This window comes from Podarcis raffonei, chromosome 7, assembly GCF_027172205.1.
Source record: "Podarcis raffonei isolate rPodRaf1 chromosome 7, rPodRaf1.pri, whole genome shotgun sequence".
Lineage (NCBI taxonomy): Eukaryota > Metazoa > Chordata > Lepidosauria > Squamata > Lacertidae > Podarcis > Podarcis raffonei.
The window spans coordinates 60,516,404-60,544,214 of record NC_070608.1 but is presented as its reverse complement, the minus strand read 5'-3'; positions in this window follow the sequence as shown (position 1 = coordinate 60,544,214).

Here is a 27,811-nt window from a genome sequence, read left to right as displayed (position 1 = left end):
GTCTGAAAAAGTTCCCACACACCACTTACAAGGGTGTAAGCCCCACTGAATTCAGCAGGACATATGTTGAAGTAGACTTGCATAGAATTGGCTGCAAGGGAGTGCACAGTATTCAGTGGTGAGAGCAAGCTAGAATGGCAATGGCGATGAGGAGGAGTATGATACAGGCATGGGGTACGTATTCACAGAACATTTGTGGTGAAGTGGGGAGGTGTTGAGCAAAACCCCAGTCATCCATTATGCAAGAAGTTGCTCTTAAAATGGTGTTGTGTTACGTTCATCATGTTTTGCTTGAGCACATCTGTCTCAGCCAGATTTCCACACATAGTGATTGCAAAAGCTTGCATAAATTATTTGTTTCCTGCTCTCTCTCGCTTTCTTTTTTCTTTTTTACCAGTTTCAGTGTTTGCTTTTAATATTTTGACAGCTTTTTTTAAAAAAATGCCTCTCGTATCACTAAACACATTTTTCAAATTTTCGGCGTGACGTTGGTTAACAGATTATTTTTTTCTGTTTCAAAAAGTTTTCCTTTTAAATATATAAGTGCTGGCTCTAATTGAAATTCCTTCATAGTCCCTTTCGGAATTGTCAAAATTCTAAAAGCTGTTGATGGGTGAAGCCTGGGAGTTGCCATGGCGACTGTCTCCCTTGCTAGGAAGACAGTTATCTTACGAGATCCTGACTGGACATCTTTGGCACCTGAGGAGCTTGCTGGTCTTTTTGAAAACAGATGCATGTTATTAAGCATGATATTTTATTTTATTTTAAAAGCATCTAATATAACCCAGCAAGCATCAGTACATGAGAAAGAAGAGGAAGTGCAGACTTTCGTATGAGGCTCTTCATTGTAGAAGATGAGAGGCACATGACAAATATGTTAATACCCGCTGATCTGATTTCACTGTTGACCTTTTTCTGTGAATAGCTTCAGAATGGCATTAACATCAATCACTTCAACTGTGACAGAATACGAGGTGGGGTGACAGAGTCCTGATTCACTTGCGAGCTAACAAGATGTGTCTGGGAATAAGTCATAAATGAGCAGAGGCAGCTCCAATACACCCACACGTGTTTGCTTGGCTTTCCTGTTTAGCTCCCACTAGATAGCGGGATTAGTTAAATGGGACACCCACATTGGACCTGGCCCTGAAAGGTTCTGAAACATTGCTGCCTTCTCTGCTCCCTGCTTTTTTTTTTTCTATTTGGAGTACTCATTACATCCTAAACCTCAGTGAGTAAATCTGGAGCAGCACCAATTTAGACAGCAGATGTGTGTTGGCGGGGGGAAGATGTTACGCTGAAGAACACTCAATGCACACACATACAGCCCTTCACACAGAAAACTAAATTCTAGCCTTTGTGGATTTTTAAATGATTTAATTTGGTTCTAGCTTTTTTGGAATTCCTTTTTTTATATAATTTGGTAGGCAGCAGCATGCTGTTAAATAATTCTGCTTCCCGCACTCCACCAACTGCAGTGGCATGACCTAGACAGAGGCTCTAGGCTGCTGTTGCCTGATCTCGTTCATAATTACTGGGCTATCTCACTAACATCTGCTGGCTTGCTTGTCATATCGGTAATATCTGGGGTTCATTGGCACTAGAAAGTTGTACCTTTCTGGAGAACCAGAAGAAAATTGTTAACCAGGACCTGTTTACAAGCTTCATCCATCAGCTCTTCATACGTGAGGTCATTCTCTTAAGTCATTTCCAGCTGGCAAGTCCTTTGACTCTTCTACAGGTGTCAACTGTGTAGCAAAGTCAGTCACTAGAGTCAGTCCCTGCAGGGAGTTTTTTTGTTTTTGTTTTTTAAAAATGCCTTATAAGTTACAAGAAGTGGGAGCACTGGGTAGGGGAATGCATGGAGCATATAGCACATGAAACTGAAAAGCTGAGTCAGACAAGCCATACAACTGTATGAAAATAACCTTTTTAGTTTCAGTATGGAAGTGTTAAACAATGTGAAAAATAAGGAGTGTGGACAGAAATGGAATAACACATATTTTAGAGATTTAAAAAACCTAAAAGGAAATGTTAACCATTGTAATTCTATTCTGAGTATCTATTCTGAAAGGGACTGCATCCCCAGTTGTGTCCAGTTGAGGGCATTATCTCACAAATGGGTTGTTCAGAACTGATTTTTCTGTGTGTACAATTGGCACATGAGGGTATAGCACTCCCATTTTTTTCACTCACCATATTCATTGAAATTCTGTTGTTTGTCATCCACACTAACTGGATGGAGCTTAGCAGAAAATATGCTGGATATCTTTTTGATTTGGTTTTGTTTCTTCCCTCAGTCACTCCACCCTTCCTTCACCCAGTTAATTTAGAGGATTAAACTACAGCAGTTTGCTTGTTTTTTATATTATTATTACACTAAATCAGAATTCCTCTCTCCCAGTCTTCTCCTACTGATGTCCACCAGCCAACATTAGCTTAAAGCACCTCAGGCTCCAATTGGGTTGCTTATAAGTGGGAGCGGAAATCAAATCAGTCCTTGTGTTTCAGTTCATCTATTGTTTCCAAAGGTGAGAATTGGGTAAGGTTTGCCTTTAAAAGCAAACTGAATCAAATCTCTACCCCACATCTAGGCATACATAGTATTGCAACAAAAAGTAAGATTCCAAAAACAGAATTCACATGGCACTTCAACATGAGGAAGTAAACACTTCTAAGGCATGCAGAGTAACAGAACATGTGGCTCTTTAGGTAAAAGTGTTCTTGTGCTGCCTGGCAAGGTCCCCAAAATGGCTCCAAAAGTCCTTTGTTTCCAGCTATTTTCAAAGTGGTAACCTGTTACATGGGCTTGGCAGCTCCTCAGAAGCAGGAAAATGGCTAGGGATGGAGACACAACCTAATGGGTTGGGAGGCTTGAATTCTATCTTTTAATAGGGAAACAACCAGTATTGGCAAAGCGTGTGGCCAGCTCTCCTGGTGTCATGGGCAATGAACTTCTGAGAAACCTTCGGAAAAGGCTATGTAAGGGAGGACTTATGACCAGCTATTCAGGATAGGCTTAAAAAGGAGTCAGTTATAGCAAGAGATACTTCTGCCTAGCAGCAGGCTTAAGACTGGGCTTTAGAGGAGATGGATTTGGTCAGGCTAACTTGACTAGGCATTAGAAACTGACTAGCCATTAGAAATCCAACCGATTATATATGCCATTTTTGTGTCACAGTCACACAGGACGTTTACAGCATGCACTGCTTATAGCTTTATGGGATGGTTAATCATTGTAGGCAAATAGTGGCCAATGATATTTGCAATGCATGAACACAATGCACCTGAATTAGACAGAAGTGTGTACTTGTTATTCACATACTGGACCATACAGGGAAACACAACACTTTCTTAAATACAGAATAGCAGTGGGATACAAGCCTCCCTGACTTCACTAGCAAAATGTGTCACTCCTTACCATAATGTGTGCACAACCACCTCTAAGTTGTCATTTTCATAACTGCAGAGGTCCAGATAATTCCATATGAACCAGTGCAGCGTTTTCTTTATGAACTATTCAACAAAAGGAGCAGATTTTTACACATATTCACACACAAAAATGCTTGGGATGGATTGGGGAACTCTAGTTTATGAAGGATGGCTGGAGTTTTATTTTATTAGCTGCGACTCCGGGCAGTCTTGGACTAGAACTATTACAGTCCTCATACCCCCCTAATTAATAAGCTCCATTGCCGCAGTATTTCCTTTTCGAAACTAATTTAGATATGTCAAGTCTGCAATTATTTTGAGAATGATGTGCCTTGATACTTATTCATCTTCCCTCCTCCTTGCTGAGAAAATAATACTGTCAGCTTTAAACACCCTTTGAAGTCTGCTTTAGATTTTGATTGAAATTTTGAAACAAAGTAACCAAAAGCTCCCCTTTCTCTGCCTGCCCCCTGCCCCAGGTTTTCTGGTTTATTATGGGCAACGAACATGGAACCTGTTTTTAGGCACACCAGCCACCATTGTCTCACTCACAACACTGTCAGGTAAATGGATTCAGAAGGAGAGAAAGAAAGCCTCATCATTCAGAATGGCTATCCGGCATTTGTGAGCCATTCTACTCCAGGTAAATGCCTGCAGTTTCCACCCACATGGTTAGGGAAGACCACACATTTATTTTGCAAATGGCAAAGTCTTGTTTCTCCATCAGAGACATTAAATACCCAAATATAGGCACAGTTTCTGACTCTTATGATCAGGCAATGCAAGTCAGGCTGGGTTTTGAATTTCCAATAAGGTTCAAAATAAGGTTTTATTTTCAGTTCAAATTAACTGGGGGTGGGGATGAGTGATTTTGATCTGAGTGTTGGGCAACAGGAGGGTCAAGACATTTTCCCAATCTAACTTGCTCCTGCTCCTCACCCGTCACTCCCAGCACTATTTCCCCAATCTCCCACCCAAACTGCTGTGGTTTTTTTTCCACTGCAGGAGGCAATTTATATTATAAAAATGGCACTAAATTAATCCACCAGTTTTGCTGGTCTGGTCAAAGCTGGAGTCAAAATAAGAATGTCAGGATCTCCCATGAAATGTGTTGTTTGGCCTTAGAATTCTCTCTCTTTCTCTCCCTCCTTTTTCCATCTTACTTATTTTAAGACCTAATTCCAGAAAAGCAGCTATGTTGAATGACCTTAAAAGGGGACTAGACAAATTCATGGAGCATCCAGCTCAGCCTTCACAGTGGGAGGCAGTAATAGTTGCTGGAAACCGTAGGAGGGGAGAGTGCTCTTGTGCTTGGATCCTGCTCTCAGGTTTCTCTCAGGCATCTTGTTGGCCATTGTGAAAACAAGATGCTGGGCCACTGGCCTGATCCAGCAGCCTTTTCTTGTGTTCTTATGGCAGTCTGTTGCAGCAAAAGCATCCCCTTAAGACGAACCCAATATTACATAAACTGTGCACTGTTTCTACACAGGAACTTGAATTAGATTTCAGTGCAAGAGGCTGGTAGTTAACTTACCAGACAGCATCTTCCAATAAACAACAACAACAAAAAACACAGATTGATCATTTCAAAAGCCCTTACAATGTGTTGGATTCTAAAAAGAGACACCAAGGAACTGTTTTTGAAACAAATGCCGTTACTTGATCTGTCAAAGTCACATGACTATATAAAAAAAATGTTGTTTAAATTTAAGCCCTCCCTTTATGGAACTTTCCTATGTAGAAACCTGGATTGAAAATGAAATACTGACATTCTTTCATTTACCAACAAAATGTACCAGAGCTCAGGAAATAGTGCGTGTTGCGTCTCTCCCCACCCCACTCTGGGAAGATGAAGCTTTTCCAGAAGTTGACAAGGCACTGAATGGAGTCCAAACAGCTCTCAGCAGAGCTTTAGCAACCTCAATTCATTATTTGAAATCAAGAGGACTGGAATCTTTGAGCTAGTATTACATCCAAGGTGATGACAAATGCAGTCATGCTGGAGTGATAATACGGGGATTCAATCTGGTCTTGTCTAGACCAGGGTTTGTTAGAGATTAAAAGTCACAAAGGAAAAGTTCTTGTAATGCATTGCTGTCCTTGGGGAACTTTATTCCCATTTAAAGTCTGAAGATTGCTTGTAGCCTCTAGCTCAAACTGCTGTTAATAACATCAGCACTGGCATTCAGCTCTGTCTGGTTGGAAGCTTGCAACTGGAAAACAATAGTCGAGACGTCAAAGACAAAATTAGCAGTTCCAATTATCCTCCTTTATGGGCATTTGGGGTAGCAGGATTAGTTAAGCAAACGAACAACAAAGCCATGAAAGAGAGTATGCTTTCAGTAAAGGGCTGCATATCTTGAAATGAGATTGGAATCCACCTGATCTGGGTCTGTAACTATTTCACATAGCAGACATTTGTATACAGTTATCACTTTGAGAAATATATTGAAGGGGTCGATGCAGTGTGTCCTCACTGCATCACTTAGGGCTCATCCAGACTTCCACTTGTCCTGCTTTCCCTTGGGAAAACTTGGTATTTACCACTGAATCAGAGCAAACATCAATCAGGACAAACATTTGCTCAGATTCAGCGTTCGAGTGAGTTTTCCTGGGGAAAATGACAAAGCAAACAGAAATTCATTTGGGCCATGCTTTCTAGGTATGGGACAAGTGACAGTATAGACGAGCCCTAAGTCATCACAGTCGGTACCTACCCCCCTGGGCAAGGTGTGGGGCTATTCATGCTGAACTAAGGGTGGGAAGAGAGAAGACATATCTTGAAGGGAAATTATGAAGTATGGGGGAAATCATGGCTAGGAGAGGAGGATGGCAGTGAAGGCTTTTCCCCTCTATGGTAAAATTTGTAGATATGGCACTATGCAATCCAAGCCTATCCTAGCTCTCTCAGAAATAACAATTGAATTTAATGGAGCCTACTGCAAAGTAAGTAAAGGTAAAGGGACCCCTGACCATTAGGTCCAGTCGTGGCCGACTCTGGGGTTGCGGTGCTCATCACACTTTACAGCTTCCGGGTCATGTGGCCAGCATGACTAAGCAGCTTCTGGCAAACCAGAGCAGCGCACGGAAACGGCGTTTACCTTCCCGCCGGAGCGGTACCTATTTATCTACTTGCACTTTGACGTGCTTTCGAACTGCTAGGTTGGCAGGAGACTGCAAAGTAAGTATGCCTAAAACTGTGGCTTTACAGAACAATCCTATGCAGGTTAAGTTGGAAACAATTCATTAAGTTGCACCCAATGATAGGACAGGATGCAGCCTAAGGCCACGGGACTTTTTTTTAAACTCAGCAGGACTCGCTTCCACTCGCTTTAGATCTGAATGTTTACAACTGTGGTGGGGAACCTCTGGTCCCTGGGTACATTTGGCCCACCAGGTTGTTTTGGCTAAACCATAGCCACCTGCACTACATCATGTATGAATGACTATAAGCTCACACCTTGTCGTATTATTGCATGGCATTTTGTCAACTGTTTACTATCCTGTTAATTCTTTTAGGGCCCCTAACATTTTAAGAGCTGAGTGACAAGCAGAAAAAGGGCAGGTAAAGCTGCTCTCAACACAGCAGATGCAGTGATGGAAAAAGCTTCACCTGCTGAATTTCCTCCTCCTGTACAGCTTTTAATGACACAAGATGTTTCTTTGGCTGGTAGCCTAGTGTAGCCTGCGGATTAAGTAAGCACAGCTGGCTCCCTGCAGTGACTGCAAGTAAATTGAGTAAATTGTTCCGAGAAAATGTTCACATCTTTCTCTGGGACAGTTCACATGCACCCAGCTTTCAATAATCTGTGTATTCCCCATGGGTTTCCTCCACCAACAGAGCTTCCAGGGAGCAGAAGGAAAGAGGCAGAGCTTAAGACGAATCCCATGCCTCGTGAGATGATAGTACCATTGAGGATGTAGCTGGAGAACATACTGTATATCTTTCAGAGATTTGTAACATGTGTGTCCAACAGCCACATCTTTCTTAATGTTGTGCAAATATGCTGAGCTTTAAAAATATATATATAAACATTTAGACAAAGATGTAATTTCAAAAGAAATTGCACAACTATCATCTCTATAAAATCTTAACTTCCTATGCACTAAATTATTGCCTCCTTTTAAATTTATACACATTCGCTGCAAACACATACTGTACATTAACGCAGCCGTGAATACCAACATCAAAATGAATTGAGCGTCCATAGTTTTTTTGACAACGGCAGTTATAATGTTGTAAAACAATGTCATAAAAGCAATGTGAGGAAATAAACATTTAGCTTATGTATTTCCTGAATATCTTTTTAAATAGAAAAGTTATGTGACTTCTGTTAACTTTGTTTGCTTTGAAGGCATGTTTCTCATAGAATGTTGGAACACAGTTCAGCAAACTCACTCGGAGTCAAATGTTTCTTGCAGAGTTCCAATATTCTGTCATCTCCCCCACTGCTGCTTTCCCTCAGCTAAAACCAAACCAAACAACCAAGTCACATCTGAACCTAGTGTGCATCAAAGCCAAAGGGTGGTAACCAATGTAAGTCCCCCCTCAGAGGAGACCCATTGAAAACAATGGATATGACTGAGCTCCATTCATTTCACTGAAATAACTCAGAGTGGGACTTAGTTGGACACAACCCAATCTCTTTGAATCCACATCCTGTCAAGGGCTCTGATGACAGATAACAAGGACTTAAAACTTGTTATGATGCTTAGCTTTGCATCGTAGGAATGAATTGCAAACAGGCGCTGGATTATGGAGAAAGCTAGAGAGTTCCAGAAAGACATCTACTTCTGCTTCATTGACTATGCAAAAGCCTTTGACTGTATTGACACAGCAAACTATGGCAAGTTCTTAAAGTAATGGGAGTGCCTGATCACCTCATCTGTCTCCTGAGAAATCTATATGTGGGACAAGGAGCTACAGTTAGAACTGGATATGGAACAACTGATTGGTTCAAAATTGGGAAAGGAGTACAGCAAGGCTGCATATTGTCTCCCTGCTTATTTAACTTATATGCAGAATTCACCATGCGAAAGGCTGGGCTGGATGAATCCCGGAATTAAGATCGCCGGAGGAAATATCAACAACCTCAGATATGCAGATGACACAACCTTGATGGCAGAAAGTGAGGAGGAATTAAAGAACCTTTTAATGAGGGTGAAAGAGGAGAGCGCAAAATATGGTCTGAAGCTCAACATCAAAAAAACGAAGATCATGGCCACTGGGCCCATCACCTCCTGGCAAATAGAAGGGGAAGAAATGGAGGCAGTGAGAGATTTTACTTTCTTGGGCTCCATGAACACTGCAGATGGTGACAGCAGTCACGAAATTAAAAGACGCCTGCTCCTTGGGAGAAAGGCGATGGCAAACCTAGACAGCATCTTAAAAAGCAGAGACATCACCTTGCCAACAAAGGTCCGTATAGTTAAAGCCATGGTTTTCCCAGTAGTAATGTATGGAAGTGAGAGCTGGACCATAAAGAAGGCTGATCGCCGAAGAATTGATGCTTTTGAATTATGGTGCTGGAGGAGACTCTTGAGAGTCCCATGGACTGCAAGAAGATCAAACGCATCCATTCTTAAGGAAATCAGCCCTGAGTGGTCACTGGAAGGACAGATCATGAAGCTGAGGCTCCAATACTTTGGCCACCTCATGAGAAGAGAAGACTCCCTGGAAAAGACCCTGATGTTGGGAAAGATTGAGGGCACAAGGAGAAGGGGACAACAGAGGACGAGATGGTTGGACAGTGTTCTCGAAGCCACAAACATGAGTCTGACCAAACTGCGGGAGGTAGTGGAAGATAGGAGTGCCTGGCATGCTCTGCTCCATGGGGTCACGAAGAGTCAGACACGACTAAACGACTAAACAACAACAAGAGTTGGAACAGACCCCAAGGCACCCACAGTCCAATCCTCTGCAATGCAGGAACATGGGCATAGCAAGGATTTATTTTAGCGGGGACAGGATTTATGGGGGCGGTGTCAGAACCGAGTTATCTATGATGCATTTGGTCAGTTAGTGAAGCATTTTTATTTATTTACTTGATTTCTGCATCCCACTGGCTATGCCCATGTGCAGTAATCCTGCCTATAGCCATCCCTGGGTGGGTTTAAACCACTAACTGTCTTGTTTACAGCCAGGAGCACTAACCAATTGCACCAGAGGATTAGCAACAAAATGCTGTGGAGTGTTCTTGCTATTAAGGGCTCTAGCTATGCCATTTTCCAGGATGTTCCGTTCATCTCCCCTCTAGCCCAAAGCAGTCAGCCAACGTTTATGCCTACTGGGCATGCTGTACTTCTGCAGACCATGAAGTTCCCCTGAGCCACTGAAAGCTCCCCTAGCTGCATCATGCTCTGTTGTAGATGTTGCTGTATTTGTTGATAGTTCTTTAGTGTGTTAATTTAAATGAACTTGCACTTGAGTCGGTTATAAACCACCTAATACCAATCTTTTGAATGGCAAGTGGTATATAAATGGTTTAAAATAAATAAAATTAATCTATACGTAGATTGAGATCTAAAAAATAAAGAACTCATTTCACACACCTATCAAGGACGGCAAGAGCAACTGTGACAAAATTCTAGAGGACATTCGATTTAGACAACTTAAGGATTGCTGGTATTCAAAAGTCTAGCAAACTGCTGCTCTAGAAAGGATTCCCTACAACTTGGAAGAATCTAAACAACATACTACAAGAGACCAGGGTGGGGTGGAGGTTGCTTTGTTGTTGTTGTTGTTGTTTTGCAGGTTGACATGGCAGTTTGCCCATTGCCATATAGTCCTTCCTGTTTATTCCATCCTGCAGATTTTGTGAAAGTATGTTTAGGGAGACATATGGTCTTTATATATCGGTGGGACTCCTAGTGATTAGGAAGCAATGGAACCAAGGCTGATAACTCTTCATCTCTCTTTTTTATTTGGCAAGTCTGTATGTGAATTCCTTTGTTGTTGTTTAGTCATGAGTTAGACTCTTCATGACCCCATGGACCAGAGCACGCTAGGCACTCCTGTCTTCCACTGCCTCCCGCAGTTTGGTCAGACTCATGTTTGTAGCTTTGAGAACACTGTCCAACCATCTCGTCCTCTGTCATCCCCTTCTCCTTATGCCCTCAATCTTTCCCAACATCAGGGTCTTTTCCAGGGAGTCTTCTTTTCTCATGAGGTGGCCAAAGTATTGGAGCCTCAGCTTCATGATCTGTCCTTCCAGTGAGCACTCAGGGCTGATTTCCTTCAGAATGGATGTGTTTGATCTTCTTGCAGTCCATGGGACTCTCAAGAGTCTCCTCCAGCACCATAATTCAAAAGCATCAATTCTTCGGCGATCAGCCTTCTTTATGGTCCAGCTCTCACTTCCATACATCACTACTGGGAAGACCATGGCTTTAACTATACGGACCTTTGTTGGCAAGGTGATGTCTCTGCTTTTTAAGATGCAGTTTTCAACTGGGATTGAAAACGATTGGTGCAGGAGAATGTGTGCCTTATTTAGACATGAAATAATGTAAATAGACATGCATGGCAGCAAACTGCAGAGCGTGGGGAAAACTGGCACCATTGATGTCAGTTGTAACACTTAACCAATGGGGCTTGTTAATTTAACAACCTGAATTCATTAGTTCTAGGCAATCCCTATTCGCAAGAAAAATATTGTAATTGTTTTGTCTTCTCCTGCTGGATCTTATGTTACATATGATTGTCGTGTACCTTTTTATCGTTTCCTTTTTGTTGTGTGTAAAATGTTCTCTTTCTTGCTATAAACTAAATGAAACAATAAATTAATACATAATATACATATCTGCAAAACCACAACCACAACTCATTTTGGTATTTTAGTTAACTTGGCACCTATTTAAACATTAGCAAATGAACAACCAGATTCTCAATCAGCCCCAATATTTGTGTTGAATTCAATTTTCTCCCAGTTTGAATTGAATTAAATCTAACCACTGCATCATATTTGGAGTGGGGATCAGGTTGTTAAATTAACAATCAGGCCCCATTGGTTAAGTGTTGCAACTGACATCAATGGTGCCAGTTTCCCCTACGCTCTGCAGTTTGCTGCCATGCATGTCTGTTTACATTATTTCATGTCTAAATAAGGCACACATTCTCCTGCACCAATCATTTTCAATCCCAGTGTCCTTCTCCGTGGTGCAAAAATAACAATATTTTTTCTGATGCAGAATAATATATACACACAATAAATGGAATTTAATTCAATTTATGTTCCACAATGGCCCATCAGATGTTTTTCACACAGAGAGAAACTGCTTGCTGCCCTCGAATTGTTTGACATTTTGATTGAATTCATTTCTCCATTCCATTGAGAATTGATGTTCTTGTTACATTGTCACACTCTATTATTCCCTCTGTTGTAATTTCACATTGCAGGTAGGTTCTCCCCCTCCACACACACACACTACTTGGACATATTTAACCTGCTCTTACAGCTCTGCAATCCAACCAAGTCAGAGCTAGCAGCGTCACTTTCCTGTGTTGCCAATGGTGTTTACCTCACTTATATCAAATGTGATTCAAACAGATGAGCAGACTGCAAACATTTGGTTGACCTGAAACCTAGGTGAATGACACTATTATCTAAGCCTGCTGAAGTGCCATTCTTTTGAAGCAAGTTCTAACTTAGACTTGATTCTCCCTTTATTTATTTTTTAAGCTCAGGTATGCACAGCTTAAAACACATGCACATCCCATCCAGTGGGAAAGGCTTCGCATTACCACCTTGTTTCACAACTGGAAGAAGCTCTACTGAACTGTTAATGAACAGGCAGCTAACAACTCCGCTTGTTCACATGCACCCTGATCTGACTGAGGACTGAACAAGACAGTTCAAAGACCTGTATGCATGTTTGCTCCAGATGACCCTGCATATGTCAGGAACTTCAGTGCTGGTAGGCATAGATTCCTGCCAATGTGTCCCAAGCTACGGAACCATTGTCCTATTGGATTCAAACACCAAATGGCCACATGTTGTGTTGACATGTGGACCAGATGGGGTGGTAAGTTCCAGCTCCACCAATTCTCTCTAAGAATGCTCAAATGCTTCTGCCAAGACATCTAGATATTACTCTTGATATTGATGAAAGTACTCAAATTTCATCTTGGAAATGGGAGAGAAAGAGATGCTCTCTAGAATAAGACTACTTTCAAATATTTAAAGTCAGAATAAACGGCACTTGAGGCAGTTGCTTATGATTAACGACCAGCTGAGTGAAGTTGATACTCTGAGGTAACCCCAAGAAGTCATTAATTCTCTAGCAGGTCCCTAAGGAGCAGCCAGATCCTGTCACTCTTGTCTAACTGATGGTCTTGAGGGAGAGAAATATGAAAGTGATCTTTCTAGCTCTTTCCCCCCCCCCCCCCGTTAGATGTGCATTACATGCAATGATTTACTGTGTCATGTTAAGAGAAATTAATCTAGAATTCACTGACCAGGTTGGAAGCCAGCAGAATGTCAAAACATTCAATCTAGTGTTCCATTTATGAACAGTGAAACAAAGCTCAATGTGTAAAAACAAAGGTGCCCAGAAGCCCCACCCTGACCTGAAAGCTCCAGCCACCTTCTTCTGTGTCTTGAGATTTGGCTCTAACTACTCTAAGGTCATGAAAACACGCTGTGTACATCCTCAACGACATTATCTTCTCTACTGCCATTATGAATTAATTCGCATTCAGCCATATACAGTCCACACCAATAGGTGCAGTGTGATGCAATTCATCCTGTGGGCTTTTTTTGGTTTCTCTTCTCAATCACTTCTCCTTAGCGCTCCACTACCCATTTCTATTCTGGGCATGCACATGCGTATTTTTGTTCGGTATTTAAAATTCTGTTTCTGTTCAATATCTAATAGAATACAACAGTATGGTACATGTATATGAAAAAAATATCAAAGGCCTTGAGTGAGAGAATAAACATCAGGAGATGTACATATGTATGTAGGCTTATTAGTTTATTAGATTTATATCAGCACATGTACAGTAATATAAATATATACAGTCGACATAACAACAGAAGAATAGAAACAATATGAGAACAATACAAAAATGTGAAAAGAGTAGGTGAAATCAATCTGGTGAAATCAAAAAATGAAATTAAGGTCCATTAAAAACCCCAAAGTAGCAGTAGAACAAACTTAGCTCAAAAACCAAAGCCTGTTTATTTCGGTCATGCCTGGTTTCAATGCATGCCTTTGATTTCACTCAGGCTTGCCAAATGTCCCTCTCACCAGCTCATTGTCTGGAACTCAGGAAGACAGACAGATCCAAATGGGGGACAGGAGCTATCAGAGCAGTGGAGCTACCACTATATCTGAAGCCCTGGTCACTCCTGCTGGTCAAAGCAGAAGGGGTGTGGGAGGGGTTTCATCCATTTTTGTTGTGTCCACTCTAGGGCTGGTTCTCAGGGACATAGAGTCAGGATTAGGAATGCAGCCTAAATTATAAATTATAGTATAGATAGAAAGTGCCAAATTAGCATTTCTTATGAAATCTAAATAGTATATAATGTGATATGTTACAGGTAAGATATATAGGTAGACATACTGAAGGCTCTAGAGAAAACATTAAACAGCTATATTTTATTCTATGTTGTTGAGCATTTTAGTGACTTTTTTAAAACAACAACAACAACACTGGATTGCACACTGGTTTTCACTGGCCCTCATTAAATAAGACTTCACAATACATGGTTCTCTACCACTTTAAATGGTGTGTACATTCTGTTTTAATCATTCATCACTCGTGAGGGGAAAAAAGGATACCAAATCTTTTGTCAATATACATCAGAGGTCAGCAAACTAAGATCCGTGGGCCAGATCAGGCACAATTGCCTTCAGGGTCCAGCCTGCAGACTGTATGTGGATCGGCATGGGGATTCTGTTCGTTTGGGCTGTGCCATTTTTTTCCTGTGCTATTCAGTTCCTCCCCTTCTCCCTCACACACACCGTGGCAGTGCCTCCTCCCTCCCTCCTCCTGGCTTCTCCCCGCCCTGCCTAGAGGAGGAAGGGGGCTGGGCTGAGCTGGCTGAGCGCCATTTTAAGCAGCCCCTCTCCAGAGCCAGCCCTTTTGCACCGCTCAACTTCCCTCCTCCACTGCCACCCTGGCGCTCCTGTGGGCCAGAGAGCAGAGCAGACGAGCTTGCTCTGCCTACCCACGAGAAGCAGCAGCAGCGGTGGCTGCAGCCCCTGGGAAGGTAAGTGCAGTGGCTGGGACTAGGGCTGGGGGGTGGGGAGGAACACTACTTGCCCCCTCGCCTATTCTTCCAGCTCCCCCCCCCCTGTGCTGCTTCTCCAGCCCGCCACAAGGTCTGAGGAATAGCCCACAGCTAAAAAAAATTGCCAACCCCTGATATACATCATGAACAGCATCATGAAAGTGAGATGGATTGTCCTTGTGAAAGGCTTTGTAGAGAGGAGAGGAGATTTGTACCTAATCAAAGCTCATTAACTCAATATGAACATATTATTATAATTGGAGTTAAAATTATTTGCAGGCGCTTTTATACAATCTGTGGGTGTGTTTCCCCCAACCAATGTAGCCATCATTAGAATGTATATGTCTATCTTTTGTGTGTGACTTTGCATTCAAAGTCATGAAGGCCATATATATTAAACAAGCTGTTATAATAAATGGTGAGAAAATGTATGTTACTGTATTGTAGATATAGTAATTTTAAACTTGGAATTACCCTAATTACCTCCATCTTGTAGCTCACAGCTTTTCCCTTCAAGATGTCAAAAATAAATGATCAAACTTTGAGGGCAAAGTGTTGGAGCTCGCTGTTAAGGAGCCTGGTAATCAAGGACATGCTGAATCTGAAAGCAAAGATATTAAACAGAACTTCACTTCACTGACAGTTCCACATAGATTTGAAAAGCAATTAAAGAATAATGAGAGAGGGAAAGAGAAGGTGTGTTGTTATTATTCTGCTATTCTTGCCAGAATAACCTGTTGCTTATGTCCTTTTATAAGAAATTTTAGGGTCAAAATTAGATATTAATGTAAACATGCTGCAGCTGCTGGCCGTAGAGTGAGGCAACTGCCTCAGGTGGCGGGTTCGGAGGGGTGGAAAGTGACTAGAAAGGTGTGCCAAGTGGTCTACCCTGCGGCCCCTGAGCTAGCTTGCTGCCCTAGCATGACCAGTGCTCCAAGGAGGCAACCTGAGGCAACCTGCCTTGCGCAGCATGCTCCTGTCACTCCACTGGGGCATGGCCCCAGATCTGTGGGGAAAGCGTTGGTGGCACATCTTGCCTCAGGCGCAAAAGGGTGTCAAGACTGGCCATGGCTGCTGGAGACAGCTGTCATGCATCTAGTTCCTTGCTCAATGTTCTAATATTGTAGTGTAAGCACCAGCCAATGATGTGGTGTGCGGAAACACAGAATGTCATGACATGAGGTCACAGGGAACATATGCTGGATGATACACATGTAGAAGCCAAATGGTTGGCTGCCATTTTCAGCACTTGCTGTGCATTCAGCACCATGCCTACTTTGGCTCTCAGCCTTTGAAGTGGTTTTCCAGAACTACAGCCTTTGGGTCTTCTTCGTGCACCCACAAAGCTCATGCCATGCAGCTTAGAGCAAATCTGAACATGGTGTAATAGCAACAAGCATTTGAGGATGTTGCCAGTTTTCCATGAATGGAAAACATGAAAGCTCTGTGACTGCATCAGAATTATGCCGAAGGAGCCTCTGGATCAATATGCTGGTATATTGCACCCAAACTCCTTTGCACCCAGTTTTTCCTGACATGTGGAGACTATGGGATGGGATGCTGACTAAACTTGATCATATAAAGTGCTTCTGCTTATGGTGGACTCTGTGGTCACCATATTTCGTACTTGCTGAAGGCATTCTGTGCAAGTAGTCAGTCGTTCATGCAAGTCATTTCAGCTGGTAGCCAACATTTAAGAGATTCTTTTGAAAATTAAGGCCAATGAGAAATTCAGCCATATGACGTACTGTGAGCAGGACACAGAATCATCAGGAAGCAAAGTGAAAAGGATAGAAATTTGGGCTTCAACCACTGACCTTTAATTTTGCACACAAGACAGGAAACATGTATTTAAAGTTATTTCCTCCTATTATGCCTCCCCTGCAAAAAAAACCCCCTCAAGCAGATATTTTGCTATGCTCGTTGGTACACTTGTGTACACATGACTGCAAGCTGTTCTTCAGTGCATGGTTCCAGACAACCTGTTGATTGAGCATTCATCCCAATCTGTTAAGTTAAAAAGTTACCAGAATTGTAAAGGCCTTAGCATTATAATAATAAAACCAATCTTTCTGTTTAGTTTACACTTTTTTGTAAGGTGATGGCTAATTAAAACGTTTGCCTGTTTTTTCATTTTATTGTTGGAACTACAATGGTGGCAGGAGATCTATCTCTTTGAGACAGAATTGGGGTTTCTGTGGTTTCTTCAGACTTAAATTGTGGCCTCCCTTTATTTTATTTCTGAAGCAGAAAAACATTTAAAGAACAAGGCCCATATAGACAGGCGTATAACAGGAAATAAACGGCTCAGGCTTTTATCAAATGTGCTGTCAGCCAGGAGGTGGGTGATGGAACTGATATACTGTCATCATAAAAAGCAACAGCCTCCCCACCATGTATAACAGGGTTGTTGTTGTTTACTATGCTTGTATTAAGAGCCCGCTTTACTGTGATGGCTTTTTGTCTCGCTCCCTTCCAAAATCCAAACAATTTTCAAAAAAGAATGACATTTTATATTGCCTTTCTTCCTCAATGTTTCCTCAGTTGTGTGAAGTAGGTCAGACCGAGAGATATTGAGAGGCCCTAAAATCAGCCTGCAAACCTGGGTACTTTACACCTGGATACAGAAAACAATGGTTCAAGGGGCATTCAGGAAGGAACATACCGCAAGTGAATACCTGACTAGCACACAAAAAATCCGCTAGCTGCCATGGTTCTGCATGTGTACAGATATCGTTCCACAGGAATCACACAAACCGATTATCGCAAAAGTTATTGCACAGTCTTTGGTCATCTCATTATTTCCTTAGTTTTACAAAACTTTGTTATAGCTACAATTCCCTAGGCAATTTGATCAATTACCCACCAATTAATGATAAGGTATTATGCTGACATCCCCCTAAATCTGCTTTTAGTTGCAATGTGAAGTCACCACTTGTTGACCTTTTAAAATATTTGAAAATGCTACTATATCCACATGTCCATCTTTTTTTAAAAAATAATATTTATTGAAATTTCAAAAAATTACAAAAATAAAGAAAAATAAAACAAAAAATACAAAATACAGAAAAATAAAAACAATTAAAAACAAATCAATTTTTCAATATCTTTCATTTGCTTGTTTCCTTGACCTCCTCACACCTCCTTTTTTTGTATTCTAGTTCAGTTAGTTAATTCAGCAAATCCTTTCCATCTTTGATTTTATCTTAATAATTTATCTTAGTATATTGTAACTTTACATTCTCACCTGTTAACAATCCATTTTTACATGCTCCTTTATAACATTACTGCTAAAACCACATAACTTCATTCCAGCATCCTTCTAACATTCCTTAATTTTACAATGTTTCTGTAGATAGTCTTTAAATTTCTTCCAACCGTCTTCTACTGACTCTTCTCCCTGGTCTCGGATTCTGCCAGTCATTTCCGCCAGTTCCATGTAATCCATCACCTTCATCTGCCATTCTTCCCGGGTGGGTAGATCTTGTGTCTTCCAATACTTTGCGATAAGTATTCTTGCTGCTGCTGTAGCATACATAAAAAGAATTCTATCCTTCTTTAACACCGATTGGCCGACCATGCCCAGGAGAAAGGCCTCTGGTTTCTTCAGAAAGGTATATTTAAATACCTTTTTCATTTCATTATAGATCATCTCCCAGAAAGCCTTAATCCTTGGGCACGTCCACCAAAGGTGAAAGAATGTACCTTCAGTCTCTTTACATTTCCAGCGTTTATTATCAGGCAAATGATATATTTTTGCAAGCTTGACTGGTGTCATGTACCACCTGTATATCATTTTCATAATATTCTCTCTTAAGGCATTACATGCCGTAAACTTCATACCTGTGGTCCATAAGTGTTCCCAGTCAGCCAACATAATGTTGTGTCCAACATCTTGTGCCCATTTAATCATAGCAGATTTCACCATTTCATCCTGAGTGTTCCATTTCAGCAGCAGATTATACATCCTTGACAGAATCTTAGTTTTGGGATCTAACAGTTCTGTTTCCAATTTTGATTTTTCCACCTGGAAGCCAATTTTCTGGTCCAAATTGTATGCCTCCATTATTTGATAATAATGAAGCCAATCTCGCACTTTGTTTTTTAGTTTTTCAAAGCTCCGCAATTTTAATTTATCTCCCTCTTGTTCCAAAATTTCCCAATATTTCAGCCATTTGGCCTCCATATTGAGCTTTTTCAGAGCCTTCGCTTCCATCGGTGACAACCACCTTGGGGTTTTATTTTCAAGTAGGTCCTTATATCTTGTCCAAACATTAAACAATGCTTTCCTGACAATATGGTTTTTAAACGCTTTATGTGCTTTGACCTTATCATACCACAAATATGCATGCCACCCAAATACATTATTAAAACCTTCTAAATCCAAAATGTCTGTGTTTTCAAGAAGCAGCCATTCTCTCAGCCAGCAAAATGCAGCTGATTCATAGTAAAGTTTAAGGTCTGGCAGGGCAAATCCACCTCTTTCTTTTGCATCAGTTAGTATTTTAAATTTTATTCTGGGCTTCTTGCCCTGCCAGACAAATCTAGAAATATCTCTCTGCCACTTCTTGAAACAGTCCATTTTATCCAAAATTTGCAGTGTTTGAAACAGAAACAACATTCTTGGCAATACATTCATTTTTATCACAGCAATACGGCCTAGCAGTGAAAGCTTCAAATTTGACCATATTTCTAAATCCTTTTTCACTTCCATCCAACATTTTTCATAATTATCTTTGAATAAGTTCACATTCTTGGCAGTTATATTAACCCCCAGGTATTTCACTTTCTTAACCAATGTTAATCCTGTCTCCTTCAGATATCCACATGTCCATCAGCCTTCCCTCCAAAACATAACCTGTTCCCTCTAGTCTTGTCCTATCTGTCCCAGACCATTCAAGAACCTTAGCACATAACCCCAAAGAGAGATGATTTGCTGCTGACATTCCTCTCTGAGCAAATTTAATTGGTCCATGCAGCAGGTAAGGCACATAGTTCCATAATTATAGAACACTTGCTTCATTTATGCGATGAAATCTGCATTTGAGGTAAGGTTTTGTCATTCAGTGAAGTTCAGAATAAATCTGAACTGTTTTGATGTCTTCCAGAGTACTGTAAACGGACACCTTTTAAATACTTTTGATTCTTTCAAATAATGCTTTCCTTTCTTCCCTTTCTTCTCCCTATTTCCCCCCTTCCAATATGCTGTGACTTTGGGTTCTCCCAATCCCCCAATAAGGCTGCAGGGAGACAGAAATGATTCTCCCCTTTGTACTCTTTTTATTAATCTCAGCTAGACATTTTCACTCTCTTTGGTTGAAGAGAAGAAACGGAATTCTAGTCTGCTGAAAGCAGCCAAAGAAACAGGAAGCATGTGAGTATATTTTCAAGCAGGCTGAGAAGTCAAAGAACACCAGAAAAAGATGGCATTGGTGTATAATCATAGGGTGAGGTTTTATGGGGAATTAAATTTGCCACATGGCTTGTCATGTACATAGTAACTATTCAGCTGCCAGATTAGTGTATAGACATATCAATGCTGTATGTAAAACAAAACAATTAAAAACCAGAGGCAGACTGGCAGTCTGAGAAGACCACCACATGGATGCAAACTGAGAACCAAAAGTTGGGTGCACTTGCCCTTTAGCCTGAGCCATGTTTTCTCTTCATGTTTATTGAAATTACTAGTGCACAATCTGTAAAATGGATTAGGTTGGGAGACAATGGAGGAGTGCGCCTTTGGGAGTGAAGTCAAACTGATGACTCCCAAATTATAAGTAATATAAGCAAAGGGAGTCTGAGGACTGGGTCTCTCCACTTTAGAAACCCCTCCATAAATCCTCCACCCTTTCCTTTGTTCTCTTCCCCTTGCAAGCTTATGCATTCTTCTTCATATGACTGAGAGATACGTTTGGCCAAGTGACAGAACTAGTTGAGATAGTAGTTAGAGATTATTACTTCACTTGATTATTCAGAGGCTAGTGACCAAGGTGTGTATAGTCCTGGATAACATTTGCATCCCTGCAATGGATTTTTATATATTTGCACTAGAAGTGAAGTGAGATTTCAATCTCAGCGTGGTGAGTTCAAGTCCCAAGATGGGTAAAAGTTTTCTACATTGCAGGGGTTGGACTAAAAGACCCTTGTGGTCCCTTCAAAATCTACAATTCTATTATGCTATGGTCTTATCAGATTGATGATCTTCTGGCATTGAATCTGCTCATGGGTGGCTGTAGTTTGGTGTGACCCCCTCCATCCATTCTTTTCTTTCAGGGTTTTTTTATGCTGTCATGTACTGAAACATATTTAAAAATAAAACGATGCATTTCTTGGTGCCACTTGCCCTTAGGGGCAGATTGTTAACATGCTGCAGAGGAAGCGGAGTACACAACTCCTGTTAATTAGAGCAGTGAATGATTTGCACAGACTAATTTATGCACTGGGGTAGCTCTCTTCCTTTGACATACTGTCCCCGAGCAGATTATGAATGTATGGGATTCATTTATTTGTTGATGACAAGTTCTTGGTCAGTAAAAGCTCTTTTATATCAAAACACTTACCTGGGAGTAGATGCGTCAAGTATTGTACTGTGTGAATAGGCCGCATCTTTGTTAAGTGTCAGCTCCAAACATCTCTTTACCACGCTCAGAGAATGTGAATGTCAAAGACACAAAATATTAGGCACCTGCTTGGAGCTCCAATGCCTCCTTCTCTTAAAACAGGACTTAACAGTGGGAAAGCAAACTGCATTTCTGACAGTTCATTCCCACATTTATTTTTCACCTTATTCTCCAAGGAACACAAGGTGGCATCCATGGTTCTCCCTCTCTTCATTTAATTCCCACAACCATGTGAGGTAGGTTAGGCTGAGAGGTGGCGGCTGGCCACAGGTCACCCAGTGATCTTCATGGCTGAATAGGGGCTTGAACCCTCGTCTACCACTTCCTAGGCCAACACTCTCCATCACCCCTCACGATCAACATAAATGTTCATTTGATCACAGACAATAAGCGAAGAAATTTAAAGAATTCGCTAAATGGACTGCAGCCTGGAACAACATTTAAAGAAGTCAAAATGTGTCCCTTTCCCTGGCTACTGAAGTCAGGAATCACAGGTAAAGCGCCGGAGTCTTTTGCTATAATTGCAGAAAGATTGTGGGATGTGGGGGTGCTATGACCAGGTGCCAACCTGAATAAAATATTGGGAGGGGGCAGGTAAGCCCCGCCCTGCATAATCACTCCCAAGATGTGACACATGCACACTATTTGAATGGCATTGTCCATCAACTTTGGGGGACCTGGCCCCCACAAATACTTTATGGGGGGAGGGGGCTGACGGAACCTCGGCCACTAGGAGTTGTCTCCTATGTCTATGACCACTCTTAGGGTTGTCATATTTCAAAAAGTGAAAGTCCGGACACAAAAGTTGTTGAGCTTTTGTTTCAGCGAAGTTGAGCTACACTCTCTTTAATAATCCACCTCTCATACTATATTTCATTTCTCTTTTACAAATATGTAAGCATGTTATCTTCCAGTGAGTTCACCCCTGGAGATTTTGCTGGGATTTCAGCAAACACTCTAGGCAGAAGAAGGGAAGCGACTTTTGCCAGACTACAACAGTTCTTTGAAGGCAGTGATGGCCCTCAACCCCAATAACCTTTTAATATGTAGCCAACAAACAAACATAATCACATAGACATAAAATATGCTTCAGCTTGCAGAGCAGAGCAACTCCATCAAGGTAAACTGGAGAGAAAATTTGATCATCTTATATTGCTTAAATTCCCATGAATTTAGCCACATTACAGGTAAATAGGATGCAGTAAATAGCAACCAAATGAATTTGGGTTCATTAATGAATTCACTCTTGTGAACTGAGCTGCACAGAAGACGGCTGATGGCCCAAGGCTGATCTGCACTGCTGCTTTACCACATTACTAAGCTCAAGTTGATTTAATACACAGCTGGCCTTCGGTGTCTCCTCATTGACATGTCAGAGAATGGGGGAGGGTAAAGTAGGAGACTCTGTTGCTGAGTAGGAATTGTTCTTGTTTGAAATGGGAGAAACTTCCTTGCTGTATCTGTTAGCAATGCAAAACCAGCAAGCAGAATGTGGATGGAGAATCTGTTTTAACTCCGCAACTGAGCCATCGCTTTTCATGTGGTCTCAGCTAATTGATCCTTATGGCTACCCTTAACTTTTCCTCCTTGCAATTATCCATTTCTGAAAGTATTTCTCCCAAGAGATTTCTGTGCAAAATAATGGGATTATCTGGAAAGTTTACAAAAAGCAAACCCAACCCGTGCCTCAAAGACCAACAAATTTATGCGGCCATAATTCTGAGACACATGGAAATAGCAGGGAGACGGGATGGAAAAGTATTAGAAATGAAGAAAAAGTATTTTACTGTGAGAGAGGGGAAAGAAGCATCTTGGAGGGGGGCAGAAAGTCAGTTTTAAAATTGGTGTTAAATTCAAATTAATTTGTTTAAAATTCGGAAAACTAATAAAAATTAATTGGTTAATAAAATAAAATAGTGGGAAACAGTAACGTGGGTCAGAGTCAGGAACAGTGGAGTTATAGGGCCAGAAGGACATCACTAGCACAACAAGGCTCCCCCCCCTTCCTCCTGCATCCCCCATCCACTCTGGAGGATGAAAAGGAACACTGGAACATAAATGTGGGAGAGGAAAGGGAAGATTGTTCCATTTGGCAAGCAGGAAGACTCAACGTTCACCTCCCATTCTCTGCTGGGAACTTCTGTGTCTTGCAGTTGAGGCTGGGGTGCTATGACCCCTGAAGGCCCTGAATCCTCCTGTTTTTTTTGTCTCATTGTCCACTGACACAGCCTCCTCCTCTGCAACATTTGCTTTACGGAGCACCAGGTCCTCTCAAGAGGATTGTACAGTTACGATATCTTAAGTGGTGTCCAAATCAATGCAGCTTTGAAATGTTCCGCCATCTTGATTCAAAATGACACCCAACCCTAGGCAAACATATGTCCAAATGCATAGAGAACAGATGGACAGATAAACAACTTTCCAAAATATATTTCCGGAATTAAGATCGCCGGAAGAAATATCAACCTCAGATATGCAGATGTCACAACCTTGATGGCAGAAAGTGAGGAGGAATTAAAGAACCTTTTAATGAGGGTGAAAGAGGAGAGCGCAAAATATGGTCTGAAGCTCAACATCAAAAAAACGAAGATCATGGCCACTGGTCCCATCACCTCCTGGCAAATAGAAGGGGAAGAAATGGAGGCAGTGAGAGATTTTACTTTCTTGGGCTCCATGAACACTGCAGATGGTGACAGCAGTCACGAAATTAAAAGACGCCTGCTCCTTGGGAGAAAGGCGATGGCAAACCTAGACAGCATCTTAAAAAGCAGAGACATCACCTTGCCAACAAAGGTCCGTATAGTTAAAGCCATGGTTTTCCCAGTAGTGATGTATGGAAGTGAGAGCTGGACCATAAAGAAGGCTGATCGCCGAAGAATTGATGCTTTTGAATTATGGTGCTGGAGGAGACTCTTGAGAGTCCCATGGACTGCAAGAAGATCAAACGCATCCATTCTGAAGGAAATCAGCCCTGAGTGCTCACTGGAAGGACAGATCGTGAAGCTGAGGCTCCAATACTTTGGCCACCTCATTAGAAGAGAAGAGTCCCTGGAAAAGACCCTGATGTTGGGAAAGATTGAGGGCACAAGGAGAAGGGGACAACAGAGGACGAGATGGTTGGACAGTGTTCTCGAAGCTACAAACATGAGTCTGACCAAACTGCGGGAGGCAGTGGAAGACAGGAGTGCCTGGCGTGCTCTGGTCCATGGGGTCACGAAGAGTCGGACATGACTAAACGACTAAACAACAGAAAGTATATTAATTAATATGTATATAGAGATACAAGGTCATTAACCTAAATACACTTCGGGAAATGATTATATGTGGGGGCCTATGGTTGTTGGACATGTAAGCCCTATTTGTTGGCATCTGTCTGCTTTGAGAGGCTATGGAGTGTGCCTCCGGGGGTGAAGTCAAACCACAGAGAATCATAGCACCTGCTGTAGCTGCAGAGACGGGTAACTCATAACTGCTGCCTCCCACATTAGCTGCACCGAAGTAACCTTTCTGGGGCACAAGCTTGGGCTATGTCTATGGAGAGCTTTGCTGCCCAGATGACAAGACTCCCCCCCCCCCCCGGTCTCGCTGATGTGGTCCAAAGGAAAGCAGAGCAATACGTTTGGCAACAGCTTGGCTACAGGAGTTGCCATAAGGAAGTGTACAAGATGCTATCCAACCATCTTAGGGACTCCACTCCAGGTTCCTTCCTTAGCTGTTTCTTCTCCTAAAGATGCCCCACAAGGCAGCAGGTAGTAGGCCTCTCTGCAATTGTTGAACCCAACCATGTAGATGTCTGGAGTGCTTGGAGGCAGGGAAGGCACCCCTGGAACATGAAGTGATTCTGCTCACCTATTAGATGTAGGCTGTACATACTTAGACCTCATTCCCACTGGCCTGGTTCTTAAATGTGGATGAAATGTTTTTCTAGAACTACATTAAATTGGTTTGGTAAGTTGTACTGGCTGTTCCTTCTAACTCTCAGCACTGGCTCTAAAACAGGTCCTCATTGGAGGTTCCATGACTCCCTGTTTAGTGCCTAAACACAAAATTCAGAAGACTGGGAAGTAGTGCTAGAAATAAAAGACTCCGTTGAGCAAGTTTTGATGTATTTTCCCATCCCACTGTGTTTACTGTCTGCCCCGTAGGTTCCTGGCTCCCCTTAATCTGCCAAGCAGACAAACAGGGTATTGCCATGTGGGGATCAGGTGCATGGAATGGGGGAACTACTATGTGGAAATATCCACTGTTGATCAATGGCCAAAGAACTGGAAGCAATACGAATGACACCAGAATAGCATGAGTTATAATGCGCTCATGGAACTTGCATGCTGCAGCATATTTCTCCCAGTAGTTGTTTAAAAATGGGGATGGTAGTGTGCAAGTCAATGAATCTCTCTGTTTTCCAATGAGGTAAATTATATTTCAGTAATAGGTCTGTGGAGTGTTTATTCACTTGAATGGATTTATTTAACAGATATTGGGCCCAGAGGATTTACCTGCAGGATATGCAGAGATTACTGAGCAGCGCAAATGGTCATTCAGCAAATACATCCTGCAATAAACAGGAACTTATATCTGTATTACTAGTAGAACAGAGCCAGACTAGCCCAGTAAATAGAGCTTTGGTCTTGGATCTGGAAAGTCTGGCAAATTGAAACAGCAGCTCAGCCTCGGACTTATATGGTATCCCTGGGGCAATGACTCTCCTCTTGGCTAAAGAATATTAGCAACTCATTCCAGAGAGTTGTGGTAGTGATCAGTGAAATCAGATTTTAGAATATTTTACCCACTAATAAAATGATAATTTGAGATTATATAATGCCAAAATTCTACTTGTGGTGTTCAATCTGTGATTGTCATCCCAGTTAGTGTTGCAGCCACAGAGTGAAGCATATGCATCATAAATAATATTTCTGTTATTACCATTTGTGAGCACGTTTCCAATAATGTCCAAAGGGAGCATTGTGACAGAATGCATGTAAATGATCGTGAAAGTCTCAGGAGCATTTCTGTGGCCTCCAAAACCAGCTTAGCATCAGCTTAATATGAACAGTCGGTACATATTTTGGTAACCATCTAACATGGAATCATTTAAGCACCTATCAAGGACGGGGTAGCAGTGAATTTCCTGCACTGGCAATGATTTGGACTAGCTAGCCTATGATTTTATGTGACCTTCCAGACAAGTGATGAGTGGGTAGCCATGTTCACTTCTGGTTTATTTCTTTTGCAGCCACACTATGGTACATATGATTACAGCAGCCTCGGGAACCATGCGTATTCCTGGTCTTTGGCTGATAGGACTTGCCTGTTTTGTTTACTACTATTATTTCTGGTATAATACGAATTATGGCAGGTGCAGTATTAAATATTGCCTGAAGGTTCTTCAGAAGTCTTTCTGTGCTGAACATTCTGGTATTAATCTGTCTTTGTCTGGTGTGACAGGGAAAGAAACAGCCTTAGGATCTCTGCTTGTAGTCAGCCACTACCTGTGGTCATGAATGCGTTTGCCATGCAGGCTCGTTCACAAACATGGGTTGAGCACTAGCGTGCAACGTTGTGAGTGATGCAGATGGAACATCACTACAAACATTATTTACTACAATGTGGTGGATGGGTAGAAGTTGCTGATCACAAATCCAAGTGCTAGCATGATGTGTCTGTTAGAGACTGCCCTCTGTGACATACAATTAATGCTTTAATAGCCACCATCTGAAGTAAACATGTAAGTGGCAACCCACCTATAGCCATGCACGACAAACTGTGACGAAATGGACACCTGAGACAGTAAATGTGAATGTGGATTCCCTTGTACATTGCAAGATGCATAAGAAGGCACATTCCTATCCTTGGGGTCTCCTCATGTGCTTAATACCAGGTGTGCATTGTTCTGTGAATGCTCCTCTGACCTGTAGGGTTAACACTCAGCAGTCAAAATATTTATTCATATATAAATAAGGAAATAGAAACATGAATTTATTTTCCCTGACCAGCTTTTATCTATCCTTTTACTGATGTTTGATCGAAGTTACTGTAATTTTGAATGTTCTGTACCGCCTTGACGTATTTTTATGTAAAGTGTGGCTTATACTTATGTCAATAAATAAAATGAACTTGCTATAGGTCTGTTGGTAGAGCATAAGACTGTTAATCCGAGGGTCATGGATTTGAGCCCCACCTTGGGCAAAAGATTCCTGCATTGCAGGGAGCTAGACAAGATGACCCTCGTGGTCCCTTCCAACTCTACAGTTCTATGATTCTATGACTCTGCTTTTAAGTGGCATTTATGATAAAGAAGTGGCACTAACTGAGTTTTCATTTTGCTCATAATTGTGATGGATGGCACAGACGTTGACTTTTAGACACCTTTGTCTATTTTCATCCAATCACATTATAAAGTTGTACAATATTATGGGGTTTAATCTTTCACCTTCCCACACTACCTTTTAAAAAATTCATTTACATTTGCACAGTGTAGGTTTGTGAGGAATTATAGTCAGGGTCAGACCGTAAGATGCACCT